This window comes from Oryctolagus cuniculus, chromosome 7 (genome assembly GCF_964237555.1).
Source record: "Oryctolagus cuniculus chromosome 7, mOryCun1.1, whole genome shotgun sequence".
NCBI classification, from domain to species: Eukaryota; Metazoa; Chordata; class Mammalia; order Lagomorpha; family Leporidae; genus Oryctolagus; species Oryctolagus cuniculus.
Genome location: NC_091438.1, coordinates 5,210,903 through 5,237,772, shown reverse-complemented (window position 1 = coordinate 5,237,772; position 26,870 = coordinate 5,210,903). Strand labels below are relative to the sequence as shown.

Genomic DNA, 26,870 nt, shown 5'->3' with positions numbered 1-26,870 from the left:
GCAGGCAGGAGTAATGTTTGTGTTTTTTGTTTACTGATATAAAACCCCAACACCTGGAACATGCAAAAAGCTAATATTTAATCAATATTTGTGGAATACATGAGAAATTTCCCAGTGGACACAGGAAATACTTGCTTCACTTGCTATTGTGAGTTTTAGTATTACTGGTAAACCAATATGTTATCTTCTCTTGGGGTAGCCTAGTAACAGGTTGAGACTTTCCTGATTATTCATGGGCCATATGCGCTGGGGGGCATGGGCTATCTCACTGTTAGGGACACTCACCACAGAATGAGTTTAGGGCTTAGTATAATCTTAAACTCATCTATTGTGCTAGTACCATCAGTAATGTTTAATTTTGTATAGAAGACTGAAGGAAGCTGAGTACATTATATATATATATATATATGTATATCTAATTTAATGTACATATACATGATTATATATATTTGCACACACACATACATAAATGCTTCTTATCAAAAATTTGGTATGTAAAATATCCCTATAAATCTCTGATAAAATCCCAGAAGGTAAGCTTTCCATCTCTTCCCCAACCAACATACCCACAGATAACTGACTTGATAGGTTACCTGCAGTGCACAAAGCACTTCATTTAACTCTGTGGTAGAGAAGAAAGCCCTTGAACAGTGAATGGTAAGCCTTAACATGGAGATATGGCCAGAAGCCTAGCAGGTAAATGAGATTACTCTGCCTCACATTTACAAATTAACCGAAGACTACCACATGGGCGGTGCAACACACATCCAGCCTTCATCAAAGGTCAGGGTTTCTTCTCTCAGGGAACTCCCTCTTCAGCGTAGGTTGTAGTTTCTGGAGAGTGGTGAGACCAGACAAGTAGGTCAGCTTATCGGGCCTGGCACCAACGGGGTGACAAATGCAGAAGCCAGGCTGTCTTCAGGTGAAAAGAAGGCTGTGGTGGTAGATTTCCCATCAGTAATCTGCCGCCTCTCGTCAACGTGGGAGGAAGTCGTGGCTGTGGGTGCTTTTGCTTTGGTTTGGTTTTCTTTTATTTGGTACAAGACTATATAAAAAACTCAGTCTCTCTCATTCTAAATAAATAAATAAATATTAAAGAAAAGTATATAACAGGGACAGGTCTTTGACCTCACTGCCAACATAACCATTTGACATCTACATCTCATAATCTAGTGTCTGGATTTGAGATCCGGCTCCTCTCTCAATTTCACCTTTCTGCTAATGTGGACCCAGGGAGGCAGCAGGTTTTGACTCCAATAGCTGGGTCCCTGCTGCCCTCATGGGAGACTTGGATTGAGTTCCGGGCTCGGAGCTTTGGCCTAGCCCAGCCCCAGCTCTTGTGGTTGTCTGAGAAGTGAACCTGCAGATGGGAGCCCCGTCTGTGTTTCATTCGCTCTCTGCCTTTCTGCCTCTCAAAATAACTAAATAGAAATTAACTAATTAATGGAAGTTGAACATGTGTAATAGTTCCATTGTGTCTGAAAGATAGGCCTTGAATACTAGGGTTTAAAGACAGGTAATGTGTCAGAAGGTGTTTAGGGCAGGCTGGAGGCATAGTATGGGGTTCTGTAGAAAGACAGCCTGGGCCGCGCCGCAGCTCAATAGGCTAATCCTCTGCCTGTAGCGCCGGCACCCCAGTTCTAGTCCCAGTCGGGGCACTGGATTCTGTCCTGGTTGCTCCTCTTCCAGTCCAGCTCTCTGCTGTGGCCCGGGAAGGCAGTGGAGGATGGCCCAAGTGCTTGGGCCCTGCACCCGCATGGGAGACCAGAAGGAAGCACCTGGCTCCTGGCTTCAGATCAGCACAGCGCGCCGGCCGTGGTGGCCATTTGGAGGGTGAACCAACGGAAGGAAGACCTTTCTCTCTGTCTCTCTCTCACTGTCTAACTCTGCCTGTCAAAAAAAAAAAAAAAAAAAGAAAGAAAAAAGAAAAAAAAGAAAAAAGAAAGAAAGAAAGAAAAGAAAGACAGCCTGAAGCTTGTCTTAATTGTTGCATCATTTGTTCAGGGTAGCAAGGACCCTGCTGTCTATCCTCAGAGTTAGGTGCTCCAGTGAGCTCTCTAGAGCAGTATGTGTGTGTGTGTGTGTGTGTGCACGCACAAGCATGCACAGGTTTGTGGGGGTGGGTGACTTTGAAGACAGAATTATGCTGATCAAGGAGGATAAAGGATTTTAGAAAATAGGTTGTGCCCTTAAAATCTAACAACCCTTATGAGAAGCTTTGCATCACTAATGCTGTTTTTATGAAATCCCTTGGGCAGGGATTAATGTACAGTAGAAATGGAGAGAGAACAGAATTGGCCTTAAACCTGTCTCTAAGACCTTTGCTTTCTATGCACCCATGACAGACCAGCAATGACACTCTATTTTCCAAATAAAACAGAAGATACATTCCTTCTGCTTTAGTTCACGTTGTTCTCTTATTTTCCACCAGCCTGGACCAGGCAGAGTTTAAGAGGACATAGGCAAAGGGAGCGAGAGGGTGGGAAAGCTTTGTGTTGTCCTTGGCTTGACTTCTCGATGCCTTTAGGCCCCATCTCCATGAAGAGTGCAGGAAGGCCTTTGACTCGTGCAGGACAACAGGGGCTCAGGGTGACCTGAAGATGTCAGTATTCCTTCGCATCCTTGTCGAAGACCAGTTGGTCCACAGAGCCCGCTGCAGCCCACCCAGCCAATTCACTGCCTTGCATTCCCATTCCACACCACGCACCATCTTCTATCCTTAGGATTCTATTCTAGAAGCGTTTCAAAGTCTGCAGTGGAGTACCTGCCCCAGCTTAGAAATCAAGCCTGGGGGCATCCCGTTTGAAGATGTTGTTCCCAGGGCCTCTGACGGCTTCTTCTGAAGGGGCTCTGGGATTGGCGGACTTCATCTGATAGACTTTATAGCGCAGTCTTAGGAGGTAACATAGGCAGCTTCTCGAGGCATCTGGAAAGACAGCATTACAAATGTCAGAAGATAGCAAAATCCTTCGACTAGCAACAGTGTTGGGCGGCAAAATGCACTTAAATCTTATTACCTAAAGACTGTTTGGTATGGAATAACAATAGCAGGGCTATTTTTCATTAACTCTAGTGATCAATATTGATTCAGCTTTCAGATTGGATCAAAATAGCATAATTTGAAACAGAGAAAAGTTAAGGTGATTATCAAAACATAAATATGTCCAACCTTTTCTCTCTTGTTAAGAAAATGTATGTTTAAATGCTTAACTGATAATCCTAAGTATTTCCAATATGTGCAGAAGGAATTAATGGTTCCATGAAAACCTTAAAGTTCACATTCCTCTCATTTCGCATTGACAATTTTCTCATCCATATTGCCTCAATGGAGGGACCACTATTTATTTTTATATTTTGCATTCACCATGTTCAGTTTTAAATATAAAATATAAGTCATGGAAGAATGAGAAATATAGGGAAGCTGTTTTTGTATCCTTATGACATTGTGTGAATGAGAATTTGGAAGTCCCCTCTTAAACTGGGACTGGTATAAATGAAATCACAGGTTGCAAGAAAGCCAATACCCTAGATGGGCACTTGGCAATTTAAAACTTTGAAAACCTTTTGCTTTTCTTATTTTTCAATCACATCCTAAAATTTTTGAATTAGTTTTTTTCCAAAGAGGCACCATCTCCTCCTTGCGTGGAATAATTGGATTTCCCTTCTGAAATCTCACATCATTGCTTTGAGGGTCAAATGATGTGTTTTAACCTCTTGCGTGCTTCCAACTTGGCTGAAGAGATTTATTTCAGATTTTGCAAGATAATTGACATTTAGAACGATGAAAGTACACAAGCATACTCTTTTGCAAACTCCCGAGAAAGTGAAAGCAGAAGTGGCAAGTGAAAACCGAGTGTGAGTTTAAACCGAAAGTCAAGGAATTCTTCAGTTAGAACACCAGTTTTTCACCTCATAGAAGACCAGGTTTTAATATGATTTACATTAGATATTCAGACCATGTAAATTTAAATTTCCATATTGTACTTTTGCTAATTTACCATACGATGTACATTTTTCTTCTTAAAGTATGCAAGAGAATCTAATGGTGCATAATAGGGCTTAAATGTATTATCTATACATTTCATCTTTGAAATTACAGATGACAGTGTTAATAGATTCCCTATATGCATATAGGTTCATTAAGTACATTATTCACAGCAAGTAGCCTTTCAAAATATGCTTTGGATATATATATATATACACACATAATTTTCTGTAGTGATAACCCCCACACATATAGAATATCTTTTGCAGTTCAGCCTTTTTATGTGCAATCCACAATTCTAGGGGAACGAGTCATGGAGCATCTGTGTTTTCCCCTAAGCGTTTTGTCAACAGACCCCGTCAATCAGCCCTGCGCCCTGCTCAGAACCACTTGCTCTAGCTGTGTGAAGCCCACTGGCCAGTATCTGCACCTCCTGTGGCCTTTCACTGCTGGCTGCCAACAGAGGTCTCAGCCTGTTCCTAGGCTCCGTGTTTCTGGGCACTGAAGGTAAATTCAAGGCACAAAATTCTCTCTTGGGAAAGACAACAGAGAGAAGAAGGTTTGGGGAGAAAAGAGGCCATAGATGCTATTGGAGTCCCAGCACCCAGCCATCGGAATGGATGTTCTAAGGCAGTTCCAGTCTAGAGAAGTAAAACTGGGGGCCCAGGTAGTACAGAACCCAGAGGACACACCCAAGGAAACCTTTAGCATTGTGTTTGCAGGGCTACAAAACACCCCATCTTAGCTCTTTCTGTTGCATTTAAATTCAGCCCAGCTGCCTGAGCGCCACATTCTACTTTGCTTGAGGCTGTGCCTCATTTCACGCCTAGAGTACAGCAACTTCCAGGGTAGAGAAAAGCAGCTGGCCGGCGCCGTGGCTCACTAGGCTAATCCTCTGCCTTGTGGCGCCTGCACACTGGGTTCTAGTCCCGGTTGGGGTGCCGGATTCTGTCCCAGTTGCCCCTCTTCCAGGCCAGCTCTCTGCTGTGGCCCAGGAGTGCAGTGGAGGATGGCCCAAGTGCTTGGGCCCTGCACCCCATGGGAGACCAGGAGAAGCACCTGGCTCCTGCCTTCGGATCAGCACAGTGTGCCGGCCGCGGTGGCCATTGGAGGGTGAACCAACAGCAAAAGAAGACCTTTCTCTCTGTCTCTCTCTCTCACTGTCCACTCTGCCTGTCAAAAAAAAAAAAAAAAAAAAAAAGAAAGGCAGCTGCAGCAGTGCTAGTCACCGTGTGTCACAATCAGGCACTTATTCAGTGCTCCTGGACACAGGAGAAAGGGCTACCTGCTTTTGGTTTGGTCAGCACCTTTGGCCGTCAGCAAATTTGTTACAAAAGTTCATGAGAACAACCATTAATTAGGGTCACTTTCCCATCTTTATGGCCAATTAATATTATTTGTTTAACTTGGGATGCCCTAATTTATCAGGTCTGGTCCTTCTGAAATTTATGAAACAAATGGAAGAGTCAGGCTTTATTTTTTCCCATGAAAGTCAGAAGTAGAAGGGTGAAAAGGCAACTCCTGATTCAGTTCAGGAAAAACCTTTATAGCAATTCAAGCAACAATGATGTGGGACAGCACTGACTTACTGGTTATACTTATCTGCCACAGCCATCACTGTGCATTTTGTCTAAAAATTATGGGTAAATTCCTAAAAACCACTGTGGATAAGCCTGGAGATGCCAGGGTCCATTTGGGGATGATGCCCATTACCAAGTAAGGTTTGGCCTGCAAAACTCCCTCACCTGGCACCATCGGATAGAATGGCATCTATTGCTGGGATGTATTAGGTGCATATGAGTTATTTTTCTGTGGCTCATGCATTTTCCTCTTGTTTGGTGGCTTCCACGTTTCTACAAAGTGGGAGCTGGGGTGTGAAAAGAAACACAATTCAGAGTTGGAAGAGTTGGCTTCAAATCCTGGCCACTTCATTCATTTGCTGACATCTTGGAGAACTTCATTTCCTCATCTGCAAAGCGAATGCTTTGGTTAGGCTTTTTGAGAGTGGAGATCCACTCAGGACTATTTTGTGGTGGAGTTGGGGCAAAAGGACCTAGCACTCTCTTGACTTTGAAAAAGTCCATAAAGCAGATTGCCATGAAGACTGGAACGGGAAGGTGATTCAGGATCCAAGTCATCTCATCAGCCTTGTCTCCACAGTTTGTGGCTTGGCTCTTGCACCTGCTTCTAGTGCTCCCGTTGCTGTGAATTAACTTCTGTGGGCGTCTGCTCTGTGACTCTTTCTCCATTTCAGTGCTTTTGTATATTTGAAGTCCTAGTTCATCATTACCCCTTCTGACTTCTCTCAACTTCACAGTGTTTCCAGCTTGGATGTTACTGCTGCCAGCTTCCGTTCTCCCTCCTTATGACTTAGTCCAATTCTTTAAGGGGAGGTGCAGATGAATCTAGATAGTTACCATAGGTCCTGTTTGTTCAGAGTTTTCAGACCAAGTTTCTCATCGGTGGCTGTAACCCTAACCTTCTCCCTGTTGGGTGAGTTGTGGGGAGGCACGCTTATGCCTCACACTCTTGCCCCAGGCGTGGCTCAGAATCATTTCCAGTAGTAGAAACTGGAAAGTGGTGATTTCATGACTCCTTTGTTCAGCACAGCAAGCATTTTGAAATCTAATTTTTAGAAATGTTGTAAGGATCAAATGATTTCAGGATATCATTGTATCATAATCACCATTACCATCAAAATCTTGTTTTGCACCAGCTGTGTGCCAGCACTGTTTTAAGTGCTTTCAACATGTATTAGCTAATTGTTTAATTCTCACCAAAAACCATGAGTAGGATTTGCTGTTACTTCATTTTACAGATGAGAGGACTGAAGCGTGGTCAGGCTCAGTGACTCACCTGGAGTTAAGCAACTATTAGTTTGCAGGGCCAGGATTTCAATGGAAACAGTAGGGGAAGTCGAGATTCTGTACTTTGAGACATGCCCAGTTCAGCTCCTAGCTCACAGTGGGTGCCCATCCACATTTATTACTGTCCTTTTGCCAGGGTTGTTGCCCCTCTTGTCTGTTGAGATCCTCGGACACTTTTCCCGGTATAACTTCAGCAGTAAGAACTCCGTGAGCACTAGGACCCACAACTGTGGTGGAGCACAGATCTCTCCTCCTGTGGCTACCCCAGGAGCTCATCCCAAAAGCTCAGATTCTGTTAAGCTCGGCTAAGCCCACCTGCTAACCTTGGCTTCTGCTATACCATCTCACAGCTGGCAGTTGGTTTATTGGCAGGAAGGGAGAGAAGGTAGTTGGGAAATTACAACCCTGAAATTGTGAAAGCCATGTAACAGTAAACTTAGGCTTCTCCATATATGTGCTCCCATCACTTTTCAGGGATTTTTTAAAAACTAGCAAACTGTTTAAAAAGTGTTAGAGAAGTGTCTCCTTATCTGTAGGGGAGACAAGAACCCCAGTGGGTGCTTGAAGCTGCAGATAGAACTGAACTCTATATTGACAGAGATTTTGCTTTACATACATACCTATGATAAAGTTTAATTTATTAGACAAGTCAGATAAAACAATAAAATAAAGCAAATATTAACAATGTGTTGTAATAAAGTGGTATGGATGTCTCTGCCTCTCTCTCTAAATGTCTTATTGTACTGTATCTTCCTTTCTTCTTGTGATGTTTTGAGATATATGATGCCTACCTGAAGAGAGAAAGTGAGATGAGTAGGCATTGTGATAGAGTGTTACCATTTGCGTACACATTAGAAGGAGAATTTTCTGCTACTGGTGGTCCTGAGTTTCAGACTGGGAAAATGAAACTGTACCAAGTGAGACTGTGCATAAGGAGTTGGGGGGAGGCTACTGGATTAATCCATCAGTGATTTAAAAGAACCATTGACTCATTAATTCATTTAGATATTGTTTCTTTTATTTAACAGTATTTTCCAGACATCAGTTTTTTTAAGCTACTAAGTAGATAGAAAATGAGTAAGACAAGGGTCTGCTTCCAGGGAGTATTTAATCACATTATTAATACTGAGCAGTTGAGGATTGCCCTTGGCAGAACTGAGAGCCCAGTGGAGTGTCTATGTCTCTTCCTGTCCCTTCTGCTCTTTACAATTCTGAGATAATTCAGAAAGGGAAAGCAGTTGATTGGGCAACAGGATCAAGCTTTGCAAAACCCGGTCAGAGGTTGGCTCTGGGAAGCACAGGTCATTGAGAAGCAGTGAAGACTCCAAGTTCTGTGAGACTGATTTTACTGAGGTAGTTCGCAGCAAGGGCTTTGCTCTCAGGCAAATCGCAATCCTGGTTCTGCCATTCACTAGGATTTTTAGTGACCTTGCACAGATTGCTTAATCTCGCTAAACTCACTTTCCTAATCCACCAAATAGGAATAATAATAGGCTTACTCCATAGGGCAGTTTTGATGATTAAATGAGGAGATTCTTATGAAGTACTTCCTACAGTGCTGGGCCCTTGGGAAGTGCCCAGCAAATATGTGCTGCATAATCCCTTGGGATGCCACGCAAGCTGCCTGCAACAATTCTGCAGGCAAAGCGTCACCCAGGGGCCCCACCACCTTAGGGAAACAGCAAAGCAGCTGGGATCATAGCAACATCCTATAGGAGTCCTAGTGTTCTAGTCCTAGTGTGTTCAGGGAAAAGACCAAGGCAATTAGGGACGTCAGGGCAACAGAAGACACTGGATGTGAGAGGCCATGGGATGCAATCACGCACATTCAGGGCACTATTAGGCCATCTTTGTCTCATTGTTTATAGGGTTTCCTAGCAGGCATCCTATAGTTTAGGGTGATAATCCCAGCTGTAACTTCCCTGGAAGAACCTCATTATTTTCTAATGCAACCCAATGATGTCATTATGGGAATTCTTGTCCTGACCAGGTGTCTGCCTCTGCAAAGATTGTTATGCAACATTCCCATGTGCTATAGGGAAAGGAAGGCATAGAACAGTGGGTGAAGCCTTGGTCAGCACTGGTTAAAAAAAAAAACACTCAAGGAGTTTGCTTCCAGGAGCTCTTATCTTTTCTCCAAACCATGTTGTGATTCCTTTCTCCTCTGCCCATCCCTAACGTTTTGGGATCTACTCACAGATCTGGGTCGCCTTTAAATCTGACTTCAAACCCACATCCCTGGGCCCTGGCCAGAGATAGACTTGGTCATCACAGATGTAGCCTGTCACATATCCACAAGAGAACTCTAGACAACGGCATTTCCAGGTTTAAGCCTGGACTAGCTCTGTCTCGACTACTCAGTCACACCCAGTGCAGTGCCCAAGAAGTCTCGCATCATATAGAAACAAATGGGCGTTTCTGTGCTCCAGTATTGCTTTATTCCCAACAACAGGCAGTGGGGTGTATTTGGCCTGGAGGCCACAGTTTGCTGACCCCAATCTAGGACATGCTCTTCATTTTATTTTCAGATCCTAAACAGACTGAAATGTAGCAACTTCATAGAAGCCTGGGGTCCTATTTTCAGCACGAAAGATAATAACTTGCTAGTTTTATTCAGACCACTGGTAGATTGATTATAATTGTCACTTAAGGCTGCCATGGACAAAGATTATTCCTGCTAGAAATTCAAGGCAGGTGGTAATTCACAAAACCAGGTGAAATCTAAACACATAGCCTCTCCTGAGAGGTATTGATGGGTTTTGCAAAGACAGATGTTGATGAAAACAAAACTATAAACAGACTTGACAAGAGAAATATAAACAGGATGCTTATTAGCAAAGATGCAATTTTTTCTTCCCTAGCAGGTTGATGGCTCCTGCATGGCCTCTATTCTGAAGGACACAGTAGACTTCCGTGCAATGCCCAGATCTGTTAAAAAACACCTTTAGAACCAATACCTCACACAACCAAGTAAGAATGGAAGTAGAATTATGCTCCCAGACGTGATGCCGTAACAAAGCTGGTTTGGGTTGGAGACGGATTCAGAAGGTCTTTGAGAATCAGTGGTGGCTCTCCCATCCGTGCTGTTTGAGGGTGCACAAAGCATTTTGAGGCATCACTTAATAAAATCAGGTGGTGATCATTTTAAATAGCTGCTGAGGCTCAGTGAGCATGCTGCACACACGAGAGGCTGATGTCAGGAGCCCTGTCCCCACCCTTGGGGTGGTATAGTGGTCTCCATGATACGCCCGGGAAGGTCAGGTGCTTGTTGGCTGCTGCCTTGTTATTTATGATTTCCTCCTCCTGGTACCTCTGTGGCTGCTGCTGACATCTATGAATAGCAATGGAATCGGAGCCCTCAACGCGGGATGAATCAGATTGTCAGTTTACTGCAATGTCACACTGCAGCTAACACGAGTGGGTGAGTCCCCGAGTCGTATGTGGGACCTGCTGGGTTCTGGATCCCATCATAATGTTCAGGATTTGTACAGTTGCTTAAAGGGGCCTGAGATGTGAGTTCTGGCCGCCTATACCATAAGGAAGCCAGAACTGTATGGGAGGCCTGCGTGGGCATCCAACAGCACACGCTCATTACAGAATTCAGCTGTCATTTCTCCCTTCCTATATCTCTATTGTCTGAGGAAGCAGATGGAAGACCCTGGGACCAAGTCCTGTAGACACTTGGGATTTGTGAGAGTGAATCTGTCGGACTTTGTCATTTGTGAGCCGTAGACACATCCTGACAAAGTGAGGCAAGCTGTCGCGCCAGGGCACTCTGTAGGGCTCTGCACACCGATGACGTGCAGTGGGAGCAGCCCTCTTTCATTCCCTAAAGGTCTGGTGTGTCGACATGCAAGTCACCACCCTCGGGCTGCTTGTGTTGGTCCCTAGCCCCTCAGTCCTCGGAGCTCTGGAGCTCAGTGCCAGCGACTCCGGCCTCCCTCGGGCATGTTCAGCCCCGGACTCCACCTGGATGAGGACGAGGCAGCAGCAGCAGGCTGGATGCGATATGTGTTCTCAAAACGTTAGGCATTCATGATCGTTGTTCCTATTTTTTATATAATCTGTATTAGTTTTCTGAATATTTCCATTTCAATTGGTTGGCTTTCCTAGTTTAAACTTCCTTCAGTCTTACCTGAGATGAAAATACCTTTAGGAAAAATACTTTCAAAATTTTTATTTTTTTTAATTCGAAAGAGAGGAGGAGAGCACTCCTTAATCTGCTGGTTCACTCCCCAGATACCTGCAATAGCCAGAGCTGGGTCAGGCCAAAGCCAAGAGACTGAAACTCAGTCTGCATTTTCTATGTGAGTTGTGGGGACCGAAGTACCTGAGCCGTCACCTGCTGCTTCCCAGGGTGTGCATCAGAAGGAAGCTGGAATCAGAGGCAGGACTTGAACCCAGGCACTGGAATCAGAGACAGAACCAGGACTTGAACCCAGGCACTCCTGTGTGGGATGTGGATTCCCAAACAGCTTCTCAATCACTGGACCAAACGCCCGCCCAGAAAAGTGGTATTTGATAAAATACATTTATTCAACACTTTGCCAGCGGTTGGCATGCCGTGTACCAGGAGCACAGAGATAGGCTAGATCCTCTCCCTTGAGAGTTCCCAGCTAGATGCCCTCACAAGCTGCCTCTGGCCTTCACATTCTAAGAACGGTAAGGAAGTGACAGGTGTATGGCATGCCATCGATTTCCAGGTGACACAGATGGGAAAGGAACGCATGAAGCAATGTTCTTTCCTCCCCCATAGAACCTCTGCTTCTATTTTTGTCCAGTTATGGACATGAGATGGGGAGAATGGGCTTGTGTGGCTACAGGTCAGGTTGGATGGAAGAAATTCCATCCTGGGAGGGAGCTGTCAGTCCCCAGCTGTGACCCTCTGGCCATGAACCCTTCACACGGTCCCGTGGGCCTCTCTGCAGGAGGCTACATTTGCTGACCAGCTGGCCCAGGACACCCAGAGCTCGGCCAGCTCCTCCTTGTCTTTACCAGGCACGCAGGAAGGACTCCAGGAGCCTCCTGGATCCGCCTCAGGACGGAGTGGCCGAGGACCCAGGAGGACTCTGGGAGCCTCCTGGATCCACCTCAGGACAGAGTGGCCGAGGGCTGGGAGGACTCCGAGCCTCCCAGATCCGTCTCAGTATGGAGTGGCCGAGGACAGGAAGGACTCCGGGAGCCTCCTGGATCCTCAGCACGGAGTGACCGAGGACCAGGAGGGAGCAGGCTGAGATGGGCATCCAGCCTCCAGCTCTGTGGAACTTGGTACTGGGACATCTCCCACTCTGGAGGACTGAGTCTTCTAACAAGAGGACATTTGTCCTGCCTCACATGATGTGGCTGAAGCCAGGCAGCCCATTGGTGGTTCCACATTTCTTTTCTCCTTCTTCTTTTTTTTTAAATATTTGTTTGAAAGACAGAATTGAGAGAGAGAGAGAGGTCTTCCATCTGCTGGTTCACTCCCCAAATGGCAGTAACAGCTACAGCTGAGCAGATCTGAAGCCAGGAGCCAGGAGCTTCTTCCAGGTCTCCCGCATGGGTGCAGGGCCCCAAGGACTTGAGTCATCTTCTACTGCTTTCCCAGCCCATAAGCAGGGAGCTTGATCAGAAGTGAAGCAGCCAGGACTCAAACCGGAACCAATATGGGATGCCAGCGCTGCAGGCCGGGGCTTTAACCCGCTGCACCACGGTGCCGGTCCCAGTTCCACGGTGCTTTCTCCTGCCGTGGTTCTCAAGACAGCAGTTTGGGAAGGAAAATTCCCGATAGGATGTTGTACTCTGCCTGGCCAGAGGACCTGCAAAGCAGCTCCCAGTCTCCCGTTCAGGTGGGTCTCACTGGTGCTGCCTGAAGAGGGCAGCCAAGGGCAGGTCCGTCCGGATTGTGGGAGCTGAGGCTCTGAGACTCAGGGCCTGTTCCCTGCCTCCTTCTTCTGCACTCCGGGACGCTCCAGCCTCTGCCCTTTGCTGCCCATCTCAGTTCAAGCCCGACTCTGAGACTTGTTCACCCCCGATTTAACTGAATGAGTAGTTGGAGTGGGAAGCGGCTGCAGCAGCCACAGCAGCTCCCCCTGAGTGATGCTGTACCTGTATTGCAAGGCCTGTGTTTAGCAACCTTAATGCAGCTGCAGCTCGTTCCACTGCAGGTCACGGGGACTGCTTAGAAAGCAGAGTTGGAAGGAAAACCACAATGTGTTTGGTTGACACTCGCCTACACAAACAGTGCACTGTCATTGTTTGGGAACAGATAGATGCTCTTTATCAATGTCCCTGTGCCCACCATGGCTGAGGGATTCTCCTCTGTGCCCTCCCTTTCACCCAGTTCTGCTCATGCTCTTTCCCACAGGTTTCTGGCGTCTACTCCAGGGCCATGGCTAGTGGATCACCTGCCCACTCACCTTCTGACTTGTTCCCTCTCGCTGTCACCAGACTGTTCCTATTAAATGCAGCATGAATTACGTCACGTTGCTGGTGGAAACCCTTGGGGAGTGGGGAGTTCCTTCCACTGCAAAGTCTAAATTCCAAGGAGTCCAGTTCTGCCTCCCCCTGTCTTTTAGCCAGTGCTACCAGCTCAGTTCTGCTACCTGGATCCCCCTTGCTGTTTGATTCACCCACAATTTCACTGACTGAAGATGGCCGTGTGGCTCAAAATGTCTTTCTTCTCCTCTTCCTACTCTTTTTGAAATTCAGCTTTAGTATGGGCGTTTGGGACAGCGGTTGAAACACTGCTTGAGATGCCCATGCCTCAAGTGGAGTGCTCGGGTTCCAATCCTGGCTCTGCTCCCGACTTCAGCTTCCTGCTAAGGTGACCTCTGGGAAGCAGCAGGTGATGGCCCAGGTAGTCAGGTTCCTGCCACTCAAAGGGGAGACCCAGGTTGAGTTCCAAGCTCCTGGTTTTAATGTGGTCAAGTCATGGCTATGATGGGCATTGAGGAGTGAACCAATCGATTGTATCTCTGTCTCCCTCTTTCAAACAAGTTAATTAAGAAATAAGTTTTACCCCAGGTCTTCTAGGAAAACATTCCTGACCCTCCCCTCTGGGCTGGGTTAAGTAGTGCTATGCAGTTTCTGGTGTATATTTATTTTTTTTTCCTCTCCCCACCTCTCCCCTCTCCTCTCTCCCTCTCCCCCTCTCTCCCTCTCTCCCTTCCTTCCTTTTTATTTTTCTTCCTTTTAAAGATTTATTTAATATTTATTCAAATGTCAGAGTGACAGAGAGAGATCTTCTACGCACTGGTTCACTCTCCAAATGGCCATGATGGCCAAGGCTGAGCCAGACTGAAGCTGGGAACCAAGAGTTTCATCCGGGTCTCTCACATGGGTGCAGGGGCTCAAGCTCTTTAGCAATCTTCCATGGCTTTTCCCAGGCCATTAGCAGGGAGCTGAATTGGAAATGGAGCAGCCAGGACATGAACTGGTGCCCATAGGGGATGCCAGGGATGCACACTGCAGCTTTACCCACTATGCCACAATGCCACAAAGACACCCCCCACCTCCTTCCATGAGTGTTTCTGGATTGTTCTGTTCCATGCACAACCTTGTCTCTCCCTTGCTGGAAACTCCTTGTTGGAAGGGGCTGTGTATCTCTGTACCCTAGGAGAAGACCCAGCCTTGTGCTGAGAAGGCAAAAGGGACTTCTGGGGAATGAATGAACTACTTGGTGAGGAACGCTGAGCAAATCTGACAGATTAGGAAGGTGAGGGTCAGAGAGGCTGAATGAGTGACTGGTAGGTCAGTGCAGAGCAAGGACTGGAGGCAGGTGACCAGTCAGTGCCCACCTGTTTGGCAAGGCCTTGAATGGACTGTTCTGTTCAGATCTCCTCTCTGGTGTTGTGACTGTCTTTTATTTTTTTTTTTTTAAAGATTGATGCATTTATTTGAAAGGCAGAGTTACAGAGATGGAAAGGGACAGAAAAAGAGATCTTCAATCTGCTGGTTCACTCTCCAAGTGGTGTCAACAGCCATGTCTGGGCCAGGCTAAAGCAAGGAGCCTGGAACTCTATCCGGGTCTCCCGTGTGAGTGGTAGGGGTTCAATTACTTGGGCCATCTTCCACTGCTTTCCCGGGAGCATTAGTAGGGAGCTGGATTGGAGGTAGAGCAGACAGGACTTGAAACACGATGCTCTGGTGTCACATTTGGTGACTTAACCCACTGTACTACTCTATCACTATACCACAACGCCCGTCCCTTGACTGTCTTTCTGAACCAGACCTTCACCTCTTTGCCTCCCTTCACACACTCTTGGAACAGGAACCTTAGAGAAAGCCTGCCGCACACAGCAGATGTGGCTAGGTCACAAGACCATCTCTCTCTACTTCTCACTCTGTCTCCCTTTGTCTTTCTATATATTGAATACATGTTTATATGTATGTATATAATTTTTAAGAATTGGAGGTGTAGGGGCCGGCATCATAGCTCACTTGGTTAATCCTCTCCCTGCGGCGCTGGCATCCCAAATGGGTGCCAGGTTCTAGTCCCGGTTGCTCCTCTTCCAGGCCAGCTCTCTGCTGTGGCCCGGGAAGGCAGTGGAGAATGGCCCAGGTGCTTGGGCTCCTGCACCTGCATGGGAGACCAGGAAGAAGCACCTAGCTCCTGGCTTTGGATCAGTGCAGCGCCGGCCGTAGTGGCCATTTGGGGGGTGAACCAACAGAAGGAAGACCTTTCTCTCTGTATCTCTCTCACTGTCTAACTCTGCCTGTCTAATAAAAAAAAAAAAAAAAGAATTGGAGCTGTAGTATAGTGGGCTAAGTCTCCCCCTGCATCACCAGCATCCCATATGGGCACTGGTTCAAGTCCTGGCCGCCCCACTTCCAATCCAGCTCCCTGTTGATGGCCTAGGAAAGCAGTGGAAGATGGCCCAAGTACTTGAACCTGCACCTGTGTTTGAGACCCAGAAGAAGCTCCTGGCTCCTGGTTTTGGATGGACCCAGCTCTGGCTGTTGTGGCCATTTGGAGAGTGAACGAGTGGATGGAAGTCCTCTCTCTCTGTCTCTACCCCCTCTATCTGTAACTCTGCCTCTCAAATAGATATATAAATCTTTTTAAAAATGATCTGGAGCTGAGAAAATTAGTGCAAAGGATTTGCAGAGTGAGGTTTCCCACTTTGAGTGTTATGAGGCATAGTGTAAGGCCTGGTGTCCCCGTCCATTTTCTGCTGTAACTGAATACCTGGGATGGACTCATTTACAGAGGCATTTATTTCTTAGAGCTCTGGAGGTTGGGAAGTCCACGAACAAAGTGCCAGCAGCTGGTGCAGACCTTCTTGTTGCATCATTAACAGGACACAGGGCAGCACATGGTGAGACAGAGCAAGCGGGCAACTTGGGTTGGTCTTCCTCTTCTTATTGAACACTTTTACCATCATAGGGGCCCCATCCTAAAGACCTCATCCAATCCTGATTACCCCTCAAAGGCCCTACTTCCAAACTCCATTCACATTCACGTTTAAAGATTGAGTTTCCAACATGGGAACTTCCGAAGGACACCTTCCAACCACAGCCACCTGGGTGAGACCACAGTGAGGAGGGCTCCTTCCAAGGCTGAGAGTCTGGACAGTCCCTACCCAGCCTGCTGGGCAAGGCCAACAGCTTGTTGTTTGAACTGTCCTCACTGTCTGCTTTCACAGTTCTGCAGTCTGCAGCCACAGTGTCATGATGTCTGATATGTCCTCATCAATTTTAAGAAGTGACAGGTGCATTTGATACTAATAATAGGCAAAGTGCTGAAATTTGTACCTGGTTTCCATTTTTTTTCATTAGAGCAGAGGCAAAGTTATAAATGCCCCATAATAAGGTCATTCTCACTGCACTTGCATTCTGGTATGCTTTCTTGATTAAGAGAGAAAATAAGTGGAGTTACAGCAGGTGTGGGAGTACATGGAGCCCTCTGTGCCTGTAGGGTCTGCCCAATTCGTAGCCCTCATCTGTCATGGTGCAGTGTCAGAGAAAACTGCTGGTCCTGACAGTGTTTGGTCTTCTTGTTAAGCTGAATTTAGTTTCCCCAATTATAGAATGAAGTTCACAAGGACTTCTCCATCCAACCTACAGTCACTCTGCAGAAACAGAAGTAAAAGCATAAATAAATATGCATGCATAATGCATAGATCAATGAAACAAAAATTAGAGTTTTAGTTCCTAAGAAAATGACTTATTTTTACACTACTAGTTTAGTAAAACATGTAGCACTGCTCTTCCTATAATTAGGTGCTAAATAGATATTTTAAATATGATGATAAATTCCTTTGACTTCTCTGTTGATTAGATGTCATTCATGCAAAACTCTTTGGAGTAGGCAGGAACAGCTAGACCCAAGTATAATTCAGTCAATTTTACTAGGAAAAAAATATTTCAATTTTAGTGATCCCTTAGCCATCCATAACTGCTGGCTAATGGCGCCAAAAGCATGAGATTACTTCAACAAGTTCATAGAACATGGAATTGCAAGATGACTTATGTTGGTGCAGGAAATTTAGAAAACCATGCGTATGAAGCGTCTTCAAAAAGCTCATAGTAAAAGCATATGAGGAAGAATCCTGCATAGATTTCAAAAATGTTTACACCAAAATAAACCTGGATTTTATTTCCAATTTCTGCAAACTCTGGAAATACCCTCATATGAGCTAGAGTGAGGTGGGTAAAGGTAACCCTCCCAGTCTCTGAAAACACATCTACATCCAGAGGGTGATGGATCTATAGCATGCACCTGCTGTTTGAACAGACTTGTACGTGAGGAAACTATGACCCTGCTATAGCTGACTTCCACCCCAGGGGAGGGTGCAGCCAAGGTTGTGCCCCTCAGAGCTGGCCAAGAAGCCAACTGAAAAAAAAAAAATGAAGATGGGCTTCCAGATGGAGGTTCTAGGTCTGAACTGACAAACAGTGTAGGAGTGATGCTCTCTGAGTTTTCTTGACCTTGCCGAGCCGGTGGAGTGTGCCTCCCGTAATTAATCAAGCGGCACCGTGGTGTTTCCTGACTCAGCCCTGAGCTGGGCAGTCTGCTGAGCCCGGGGATCTGGAGGTGTTCAAGGCGTGGTCTCTGTGTGCAGGTACGCTCAGAGCTATGAAAGGGCAACCGCAGGATGCTCACAGGAGCTCCAGGAGTTGGAAGAGAGCGCGTCTGAGCATTGCAGGAGTCAGAGTAGGTGTCAGGAAGGAGAAGGACTGATTCTGGGATTTCAGAGGGTTGGAAAGGTTTGTGGGGAGGCTAAGGAAGGACTCTGAGGGTAGGGGAAGAGCAGAGGTATAGAAACGGACAGAGACAAGCCTTGTCACCCTCCACCTAGTCCCTCTCTCCTTCGCTCTTCTCCTGGATTCCCACCCGCTCTCCCAACGAGAAAAAAACAAATCATACCTGCTAAAAAGTGGAAAACAGAAATTCTGTGGGCACTATGATCTGCATTACTTTGGAATAATGCCGCCGTTTGCTGGGAATAGCCCCCTTGGGGTCAGGAAAAGCCAAGGAATGGCTGGCAGAGGGTGTCTGCCTCAGAAGCAGGGACACTTGGTGGCTTTTGTATCATCTGAGTGTCTCTGGCTGCGTCGGGCCAGCCTATGGATTCCCTCTGCAGTTAGGTCACCAAGCAGTAAACCAAACTCGGGCCAACCTATGGATTCCTCTGCACAGTTAGGTCACCGAGCAGTAAACCAAACTCGGGCCAACCTGTGGATTCCCTCTGCACAGTTAGGTCACCGAGCAGTAAACCAAACTCGGGCCAGCCTATGGATTCCCTCTGCACAGTTAGGTCACCGAGCAGTAAACCAAACTCGGGCCAGCCTATGGATTCCCTCTGCACAGTTAGGTCACCGAGCAGTAAACCAAACTCGGGCCAACCTGTGGATTCCCTCTGCACAGTTAGGTCACCGAGCAGTAAACCAAACTCGGGCCAACCTGTGGATTCCCTCTGCACAGTTAGGTCACCGAGCAGTAAACCAAACTCAGACAAACCAGAGCAGAGCTGAACGTGCTGTCACTTCCGTGATGCACGGGGAAGAGCTGGGGTCCAGTTTCAGCTCCCCTTCTCTCTGCTCCCTCGCTGGTGAGCACTGGGCCTGTGCCCAGGGTCCTGAGAACAAAACAAGCCATAGGCAGTGAGTGAAGAAGGCAAGGATACGTGGCAGGTTCCCCACCTCACCTCTTCACAGCACCTCCACCTGCACCCCTACCCCCACCGCCACCTGCAGCTAGAAAAAGCAACTGTAAGAGAGGGAGCAAGACCAGAAGAACCAAGCTGAGGACATGTGGTAGGGGTGGGTGGGATACCAGTGAAGGAGGAGGAAGGGCAAGGCAGTTGGTTTTTTGTTTTGTTTTTGTGTTTTTCAATTAATGATGGGAAGGATTGAAGACTTGAGTGATGGCTTTGCCAGCAAAAACGTAATTAGCTGAAGACAATATGCTGCTGATGTCGTAGCTGGTGGTTTAACGAAGCCCATCCTAATGAGAATGTCAGAGTCTCATTCAGAGATTGCCTTCACTCACCTGGCCTCTTCTCCAGATTTTGTGTGTGATTCGTTCCAAAGAAAAATGGAATTTTACATTTTCTTAAGGAGGAGAACTAAGAGTCCCAGCACTTAGTGCATGCCCCAGGAGAAGACTGTGTGGACTGTCAGTCTTTTCTCTGCCTCTCCTCTTGCTGGCAAGAAGTGAGGGGCTTGGAAAGGATCTTGGCGTATGATGCTTTAATCACGCTTGTACGTCAGCGTCTCCCCCCGAATCCTTAATTCCCTGGCCTGTTCTCTTTGCTACAGTTCTTCAGCGCTATTATGCATGTTACTCGGATGCCAAGATGGAGTCGCAGCTGGACTGTTACAAAGGATATGACCATGGATGCCCAGTGTTCTCCTCTGGATTTGGAGGAGAAATTGGGGCTTGTGGTTAGACGTTTGAATGTTGTGAATCAAATCAGCTACCAGTTGGGGAAGCTTTAGGAGAAGGGCAATGTAAAAGAGTTTTTTTCTTTTTTTTTAACCTCTGTATTTGACAAACACTGAATGGCTCTCATTCCTAGTGATTGTTATCAGTCTTTGGGTTCTAATACAAAACATGACCTGCACGGTTTCTCCTATTTTCTCCAATTCTACTGGCCAGCAAATTTTTGGGCTGTCCAATTGTACTTCAATTCCTAGTTTCAGGGCCAGCGCCGTGGCACAGTAGGTTAATCCTCCGCCTGCGGCGCCAGCATCCCATATGGGTGCTGGTTCTAGTCTGACCATGGCAGCCATCTGGGGAGGAACCAGCAGATGGAAGACCTCTCTCTAAATAAAGAAAAAAAAAATTTCTATTTTCCTCTGAAGTATCCGAGTTCTCCATTTGATCCCCATCCTATGTGCTATCTATGTTGCTACATTGTGGGAAGTGCCTACTATCCCACTAAGGTGTCTCCTCCCAGAACAAGGGCTTAAAGACAGCAAAGGGACCTGGGTCTGTGTGAATGTTTCTGAGACTGTTCTAAAGGGAATGATTGTGCACTGGTGTCCTTAGACTATGAAGGCAGTCGATTTTTTTTTGACAGGCAGAGTGGACAGTGAGAGAGAGAGACAGAGAGAAAGGTCTTCCTTTGCCGTTGGTTCACCCTCCAATGGCTGCCTTGGCTGGCGCGCTGCGGCCGGCGCGCAGTGTGGATCCGAAGCCAGGAGTCAGGTGCTTCTCCTAGTCTCCCATGCAGGTGCAGAGCCCAAGCACTTGGGCCATCCTCCACTGCACTCCCTGGCCACAGCAGAGAGCTGGCCCGGAAGAGGGGCAACCGGGACAGAATCCGGCACCCCAACCGGGACTAGAACCCGGTGTGCCAGTGCCACAGGTGGAGGATTAGCCTAGAGAGCTGCGGCGTCAGCCCAAAGAAGACAGTCGATTTTACCTTAGGAAAGGCCTACCTAGAGCAGATATCTCTGTAGACTTTCCCAGCCTGAGAAGTATGGCTACCTGCAGCATCATGCAGTCAATGCTTGAGATCATGCATTTGGCCAACCCAGTGATGAAGCTTAACTGAGGAAGATTGGGGTCATTTGGGCAGGCAGTGTAGACAGCGTTGAGTGTGGGTACTATTCTTCCTTGCATAACTGTAAAGGTTAAGTGTGGAGGTAAGAAAATCCAGGTTTCATTTAGAAATCACAAGTTGAGTGACCAGGGCCTAGGCAATAATGGAGAACCCCTTGCTGCCCAATGAGGTCATAGGACAACATCATTAAATCAGCAGTTCAGTCTTGGTTTGGCCTCATACTATCATGGGAACTTGTGTGAGTGACTTAACCCCTTCTCTTGTTCTGGTTCTACATTTAAAAATGCAATTAATGGCTGGTCCTGGCATAGTGGTGTTTACAACTAAAAATGCAATCAGTAATTTCTACTACTTATATTTATTGGTAGGAATAAATAAAATAATGAATGTCATTCACTTAGATGCTGTATCTGACACATGGGTAGCTCTTAACCAACAGTAGCTATTACTAACATTCCTTCTCTACTGTACCAGTACCATAGGGGGAAAGCAATGTGTGCACAGAACGACAAAATCCAGTAGGAACCTAGGAAGGAATTAAGCACATGTATTGGAATTGCTATGGAAAGCTAAGAAATGCTTAATCCTTGCATAGGTCTATGATCTTCGAGATCTTCACAAAACTAACCATCAGCCATGTTCAGCCTTCATTTCCTCGACTATAGGGGCTGTGCCATACACAGTGATTCCACTGTGGAGGGGAGCAGGGGCAGGGTCCCTAAATACTTGGCTAGACCTTGGCAAAGCAGACCTCCTGGCAATCACAAGTCGTGCATTTCTGTGTGAGACAAGAAAACGGTCAAGGTCACACCCATGTGTAAGGCCTCCCAGCTGTATGCTGACTAGTGGGCATCTCTAAATGACACAGCTTTAGGGGTCTACCTCATTTTTTAGCTGGACAGGAAATAAGTCATCTAAATCATGACTGGTTCAGGTAGTGAAACTGATGAACGTGTGCCAGATTCGCCTAAATCTTGACATCTTTTTATTTATTTATTTATTTATTATATATATATATTTATTTTTTGACAGGCAGAGTGGACAGTGAGAGAGAGAGACAGAGAAAAAGGTCTTCCTTTTGCCATTGGTTCACCCTCCAATGGCCACCGTGGCCGGCGTGCTGCGGCCGGCACACCTCGCTGATCCGAAGCCAGGAGCCAGGTGCTTCTCCTGGTGTCCCATGCGGGTACAGGGCCCAAGCACTTGGGCCATCCTCCACTGCACTCTCTGGCCACAGCAGAGAGCTGGCCTGGAAGAGGGGCAACCGGGACAGAATCCGGTGCCCCAACAGGGACTAGAACCTGGTGTGCTGGCGCCGCAAGGCGGAGGATTAGTCTAGTGAGCCGCGGCGCCGGCTCTAAATCTTGACATCTTGACTTTCTCTTTACCCAGTTAATTGTGTGACAGACTGTTTTGAGCTGAAGTCACTGGAATCCCCATGTAAACCTCGCAGAAAATCTGCCTTCAGTGACTAGTTTTTAACATTGTGTGTTGATTTTTATTTGCTCAGCCTCAGCTGCTGCCCACGGAGCTATCATCTCCCTGAGATCTCCTCTCCTCCCCTGGAGGTGGGCTGCCTCACTTTTGCAGAGATATGAGGAAGAGGGGTTTAATAACTCCATTATGCTCAGAGAAAAAGAGGGGTATTTTCTGATGGTCATTAGTAGAGCTGTGCCTGCTGCCTCTTCTGTTCCTTGTTCAATAATTCCCTTAATGTTTAGTCCTAAAGGAGCAGATTATTGTCATTATTTTACTTCATCAAGATCACCTACTGCATAAAGACAAAGAGGAAAAGAGGAAAGGCACGTGGCCAAGAATAGGCACTGAGCATCATCCAGCTGGAGATATTTATTTATTGGCTTCATGCTTGGTTTGTGAAGTTTGGAAGGGCTGGTGCACACAGCTCACGGAGGGAGCCTGTCTCACGCAGCTCTGCCCGTGGGTTGCTGCGACAGCGACCTGGGGCGCTTTCCCTTCTGTGTGGGCCTTTCATCTCTGAGCCTGCCTGGTGCGCATGATGCACTTATCTGTGCATTGCCTGCACACAGTAGGTTTTACGTAGGGCCAGTGTCTGTATCCCGGACACTGTTTGGGGTACCATCCATGGTGTCTGAATAGGCAGTGCTGTGCCTCTGACAATTGTTAAGTCTCCATCTAGAGGGATGAGAGGCCCTCTGCTCTGCCCTGGTAGCCTTATTCCTCTCTGGCCACCACTCCTCTGATATGTAGGTCAGCCTTTGGAATTAGGGGATCCATCAGGGTAGCCTTGGACCGGAAACCCCAGCCCATAGCAAGCTGCTTCTTTGTCACCCTGCTTCACCCAGCACCATTGGCTTGATGGCTCTCATTAAGGCAAACTACAGGTAACTGAAGCTGCTAGGGGTCAGAGAGACCTCTAAGAGGCTTAGGAACAAACGTGCTCTCTTGATTTTGCTTTGGGACAGCAAAGCCAGGGGTCTGAAGCAAGAAAAATCTCAAGAACCAAAAAAGCAGCTCTATAAAAAGAATCTGAAGGAGGACAACTTGAAATAGCCCAGGCTGACTCCAGCACACTAGCCTGCAGCCACTGTCCCTGTAGGGCTCCGGGCTCTCATTAGTTGAAACTCCTGAAGTCGCATAAAGGAAGGGAAGACAAACTTCCCAGATCAAAGAAGAAGCTCGGTGATCGCATCGAACAGTATTAAAACTTTCTGACCTGGGACTAGCAAAATGATATAAAATCTAATTTAATTGATTAAGTAAGTACAACGCTATGATGCTGAGGTTCCTCCTGAGATGAACGTGCTCGTGGCCTCTTTAGGTTGGAAGGGCCCTTAAATATCAGCTGGCCTAGCCTGGGAGGCTCTTGATCTGAGTCTGTCTTGTTTATGGGAAGACTCTGCCTGTTCTTTGTCTTTATCCAGCAAATGGCATTTTAACGAGCAAGATCTTGGGGGACATCCTCTTTCTTTCCTAAGCTTTGGATGCTTGGACTTAGGAAGGTTGGGAGGGGATTCTTGAGTTCCTCAAGGCAGCAGGCAAGCGTGGTGGCATGCCCCAGAGAGAGGCTAAGCAGGTGGGGTGGGGCTGTCCCCTGCCGGCAGGATGTGCAATCCATGTCAGAAACCCCAGAAGGCACATTGAGGCCTCTTAATTAATGTGGTGGCCCGTGGCAACTGGAAAGTCTTTCCACACAATTAAAGACTGCAGAAAACCCTCGTGGGAAGGTAATGTTCCTAATAATTTATAAATTGAACTTGCTACTTAATATGCTTGAAGCATTCCACTCGTCTTCCATTTGGGAAGGAGATGGGCAGGGGATAATGGGTTTCTATTCACTAGGCACCATAGAAAAGAGGAGCTGCCAGAAGGCCTCACCACGGGGTCTGTTTTCTTGTCTAGCGTGGGCCAGGGATCTTCAAGGTCAAGACCACCTACCAGCAGTGATGACACCATCTGATTTCCAAGGCCTTTCTGGGTGGTGACTGGTTTTCGGGGCTGCTCCATTTGCTCTGCTGAGCCTACGGTTGACCTCTGAAGGGGCAGCTCCATCATTTTTGTATTCAGCAGCTTTGGGCTTTACTGTGCAGGAAACACTCCCAGGCGTCGTCTCTACTGTTAATGTACCAATGCAGAGCTGTTTCCAGTCTGACAGGGGTGGGTGTTACAATCTGGGGGTCTTCAGGTTGGAAGAGTCACCGCCTTTCCTTCAGCCACCTCGATTCAGAGAGGAAGGCTGGGGCCCCAGAGGCTGTGCCATGTGCACAGCGTCACACTGGGGTGGCCTCTTATTTCACTGGGGCCCTTCTTGTTGTTAGGTCTGGTTTTCCAGTGGTCTCCTAGGATCAGAGGAATGGAAGGGACCTCTCCCTGGAGCATGGTGACTCGAGATTAGAATATGACCAAGGGTTTCCATTTGGCCTTGCACGATCTTTCTTCTCCTGGGCTGGACCCTGCAAATGCCGGAGACAGATTTGACTGATTATTGTCAAGCAAGAGAGAAAATCTTTGCCCCAGTCTTTGTGCATCCTTATTGAGGAAAAACAGGAGACACGAGCCACTAAGCTTGTCTATTATCTTCTTATTTTGTAACCACCACTTAATACCTTTAGGAGTATAATTTGAATGCAGAATGTCCAGTTGCCTTGAGGGATAATTAATTATGTCTCAGATTCACTCTTCTGGTTACTCCTAGGGTGAAACTAAGCTTTGAAATGTGAGCTGATTGATTGGCTGCAGTCTCTTGACAGATGGTAGCTGGAAACACAATCTTCAGCTTTTCCATTTTTCTGCCAAGGGATCACAAAACCCAAGCAACTCCCTAAACTGTGGTGACATTTAATAGATTGAGATTCTTTTATTCTAGGATTTATTGATCAGGTGGCACTGATTTGGGAAGGATTCCACTTGCTCTTGGGTAGTAACCCGCAGTATCACCTCTAGCCCAAGATATCTTCACCTATTGGAGTTTCTTTTGTTATAAGAAGTAAAATTGCCTATTTCTAGCACTTGTGATCTGTTTCTGTCTACCTTTTTTTGCCTGCTTTTGCTGTTAAAATACAAATTACACATATTATTTCCTTTAGCTAGAATGTAAACTCCATGAAGCAGGACTGTACCCTTATTATTAATCACTGCAGTATCTCCGTAAGTGACCACTGGAGAAATACCTCATTAAATGAGGTATCAGCAAATGCTTGTTGAGTGATGTGGTGATGAATTGAGTGCACGAGCCATGTAAGTGGCTGACATGCAGGAGCTTGGCTTGGAGGCACATAGAAGGTGTCCATATTGAAATATATTCAAATTTCCTTTCTCCCTGTTCCTTCCTTCCCTCCCTCCCTCTCCCCTCCTTCCTTCCTTCCCTCCCTCTCTCCTCCCCCTCCCCCGCTTCCTCCCTTCTTCCTCCCTCCCTCCCTCCCTTCCTTCCTCACTTCCTTCTTCCCGCCTTTGTTCCACAGTTACTGGGTATTTGCTCTATGCCAGGTCCTATATTAGACAGTGGAGCTGTAAGAGATATGTCAGACACGCCCCCTACTCTCATAAAGTCTGTAGTCTGAGATTGCCAAGCAGATCAAGGGTAAATGTTCTTGTGGATAGGGTTATGTGGAAGGTTCTATGGGCAGTGCAGCGACAGTAGAGAGTTGACTGAGGTTGTGTCGCTGAACTGACTTTGAAGAGTGAGTAGGAATCAGCTAGGGGAGGGAGCCATGGCTTGGACCCAGGATGAATACAAGGTCAGATAATGAGACAGTCTGTGGTTAAGATGGAAGCCTGGAATGAACATAAAACAAAGAGCTGCCTAGAATTTCCCACCACTGGGCAATCTCCATCAATGTGAAATATGGTTACAGGAGAACTCCAAAACCTACAAATTGTGTGACAAACTTCATATTGCTCCCTCAGGTAAGTGTTACAAATGTCAATTTTATAATAAAATAAAGCTGATTTCATTTGTTTGATCCCTATTAAAGCTGGTAGAAATGATTTATTGATTTTTTTAAAAGAAAGATATATTTCATTTTTTTTTGAGATTTAAAAAGATTTATTAGTGTCAAAGACCTCCAGCCAGAGAGGCATAGAGGGGGCTTCCAAAAGAGGAAAAAAAAAAACCCATTCAGGTTTTTAAGTACAATTTCCAAGGGGGAAAAAAACACATTCAGTTACCTGGCAGGGACAAAAACCATCAAAAGATCTGATTTACAACTCTCCATCCTGTCCGTCCTGCTCAGGATAAAACAAAAGACCATCCAGGAGGGTGGGAGCGGTAACTTATTTTCACCAAAGCTGTGACAGCAGGAAGAGCTCCCTTGCTATTCCCATGGTCAATCTGGAGTTTTTGAAGAATGGAGTATGGCCTATTTGTTCTTGCTAAAGATAACATTTTTTGGGTAAGGAAGCAAATATTTTACACCCCCAAATTCAAGGTGGTCCACTTGACTACCCATTAACCCATCTAGCTCCTCACATCCCCAGTTAACATCTGTTAGGTGGGACCGGACAGTGACTGCTCTGGCTGCTTCGTGCTGAAAAGGGGCATCTTTG

The 26,870-nt window shown here is 46.6% G+C and overlaps 1 protein-coding gene across 4 annotated transcripts in view; it reads left to right on the top strand.

Annotated features, from left to right (window-relative positions):
- The window catches only part of ASTN1 (astrotactin 1), a 338,979-nt gene that overhangs the window by 118,263 nt on the left and 193,846 nt on the right, over positions 1 to 26,870 (top strand). The gene's annotated exons all lie outside the window — the stretch shown is intronic.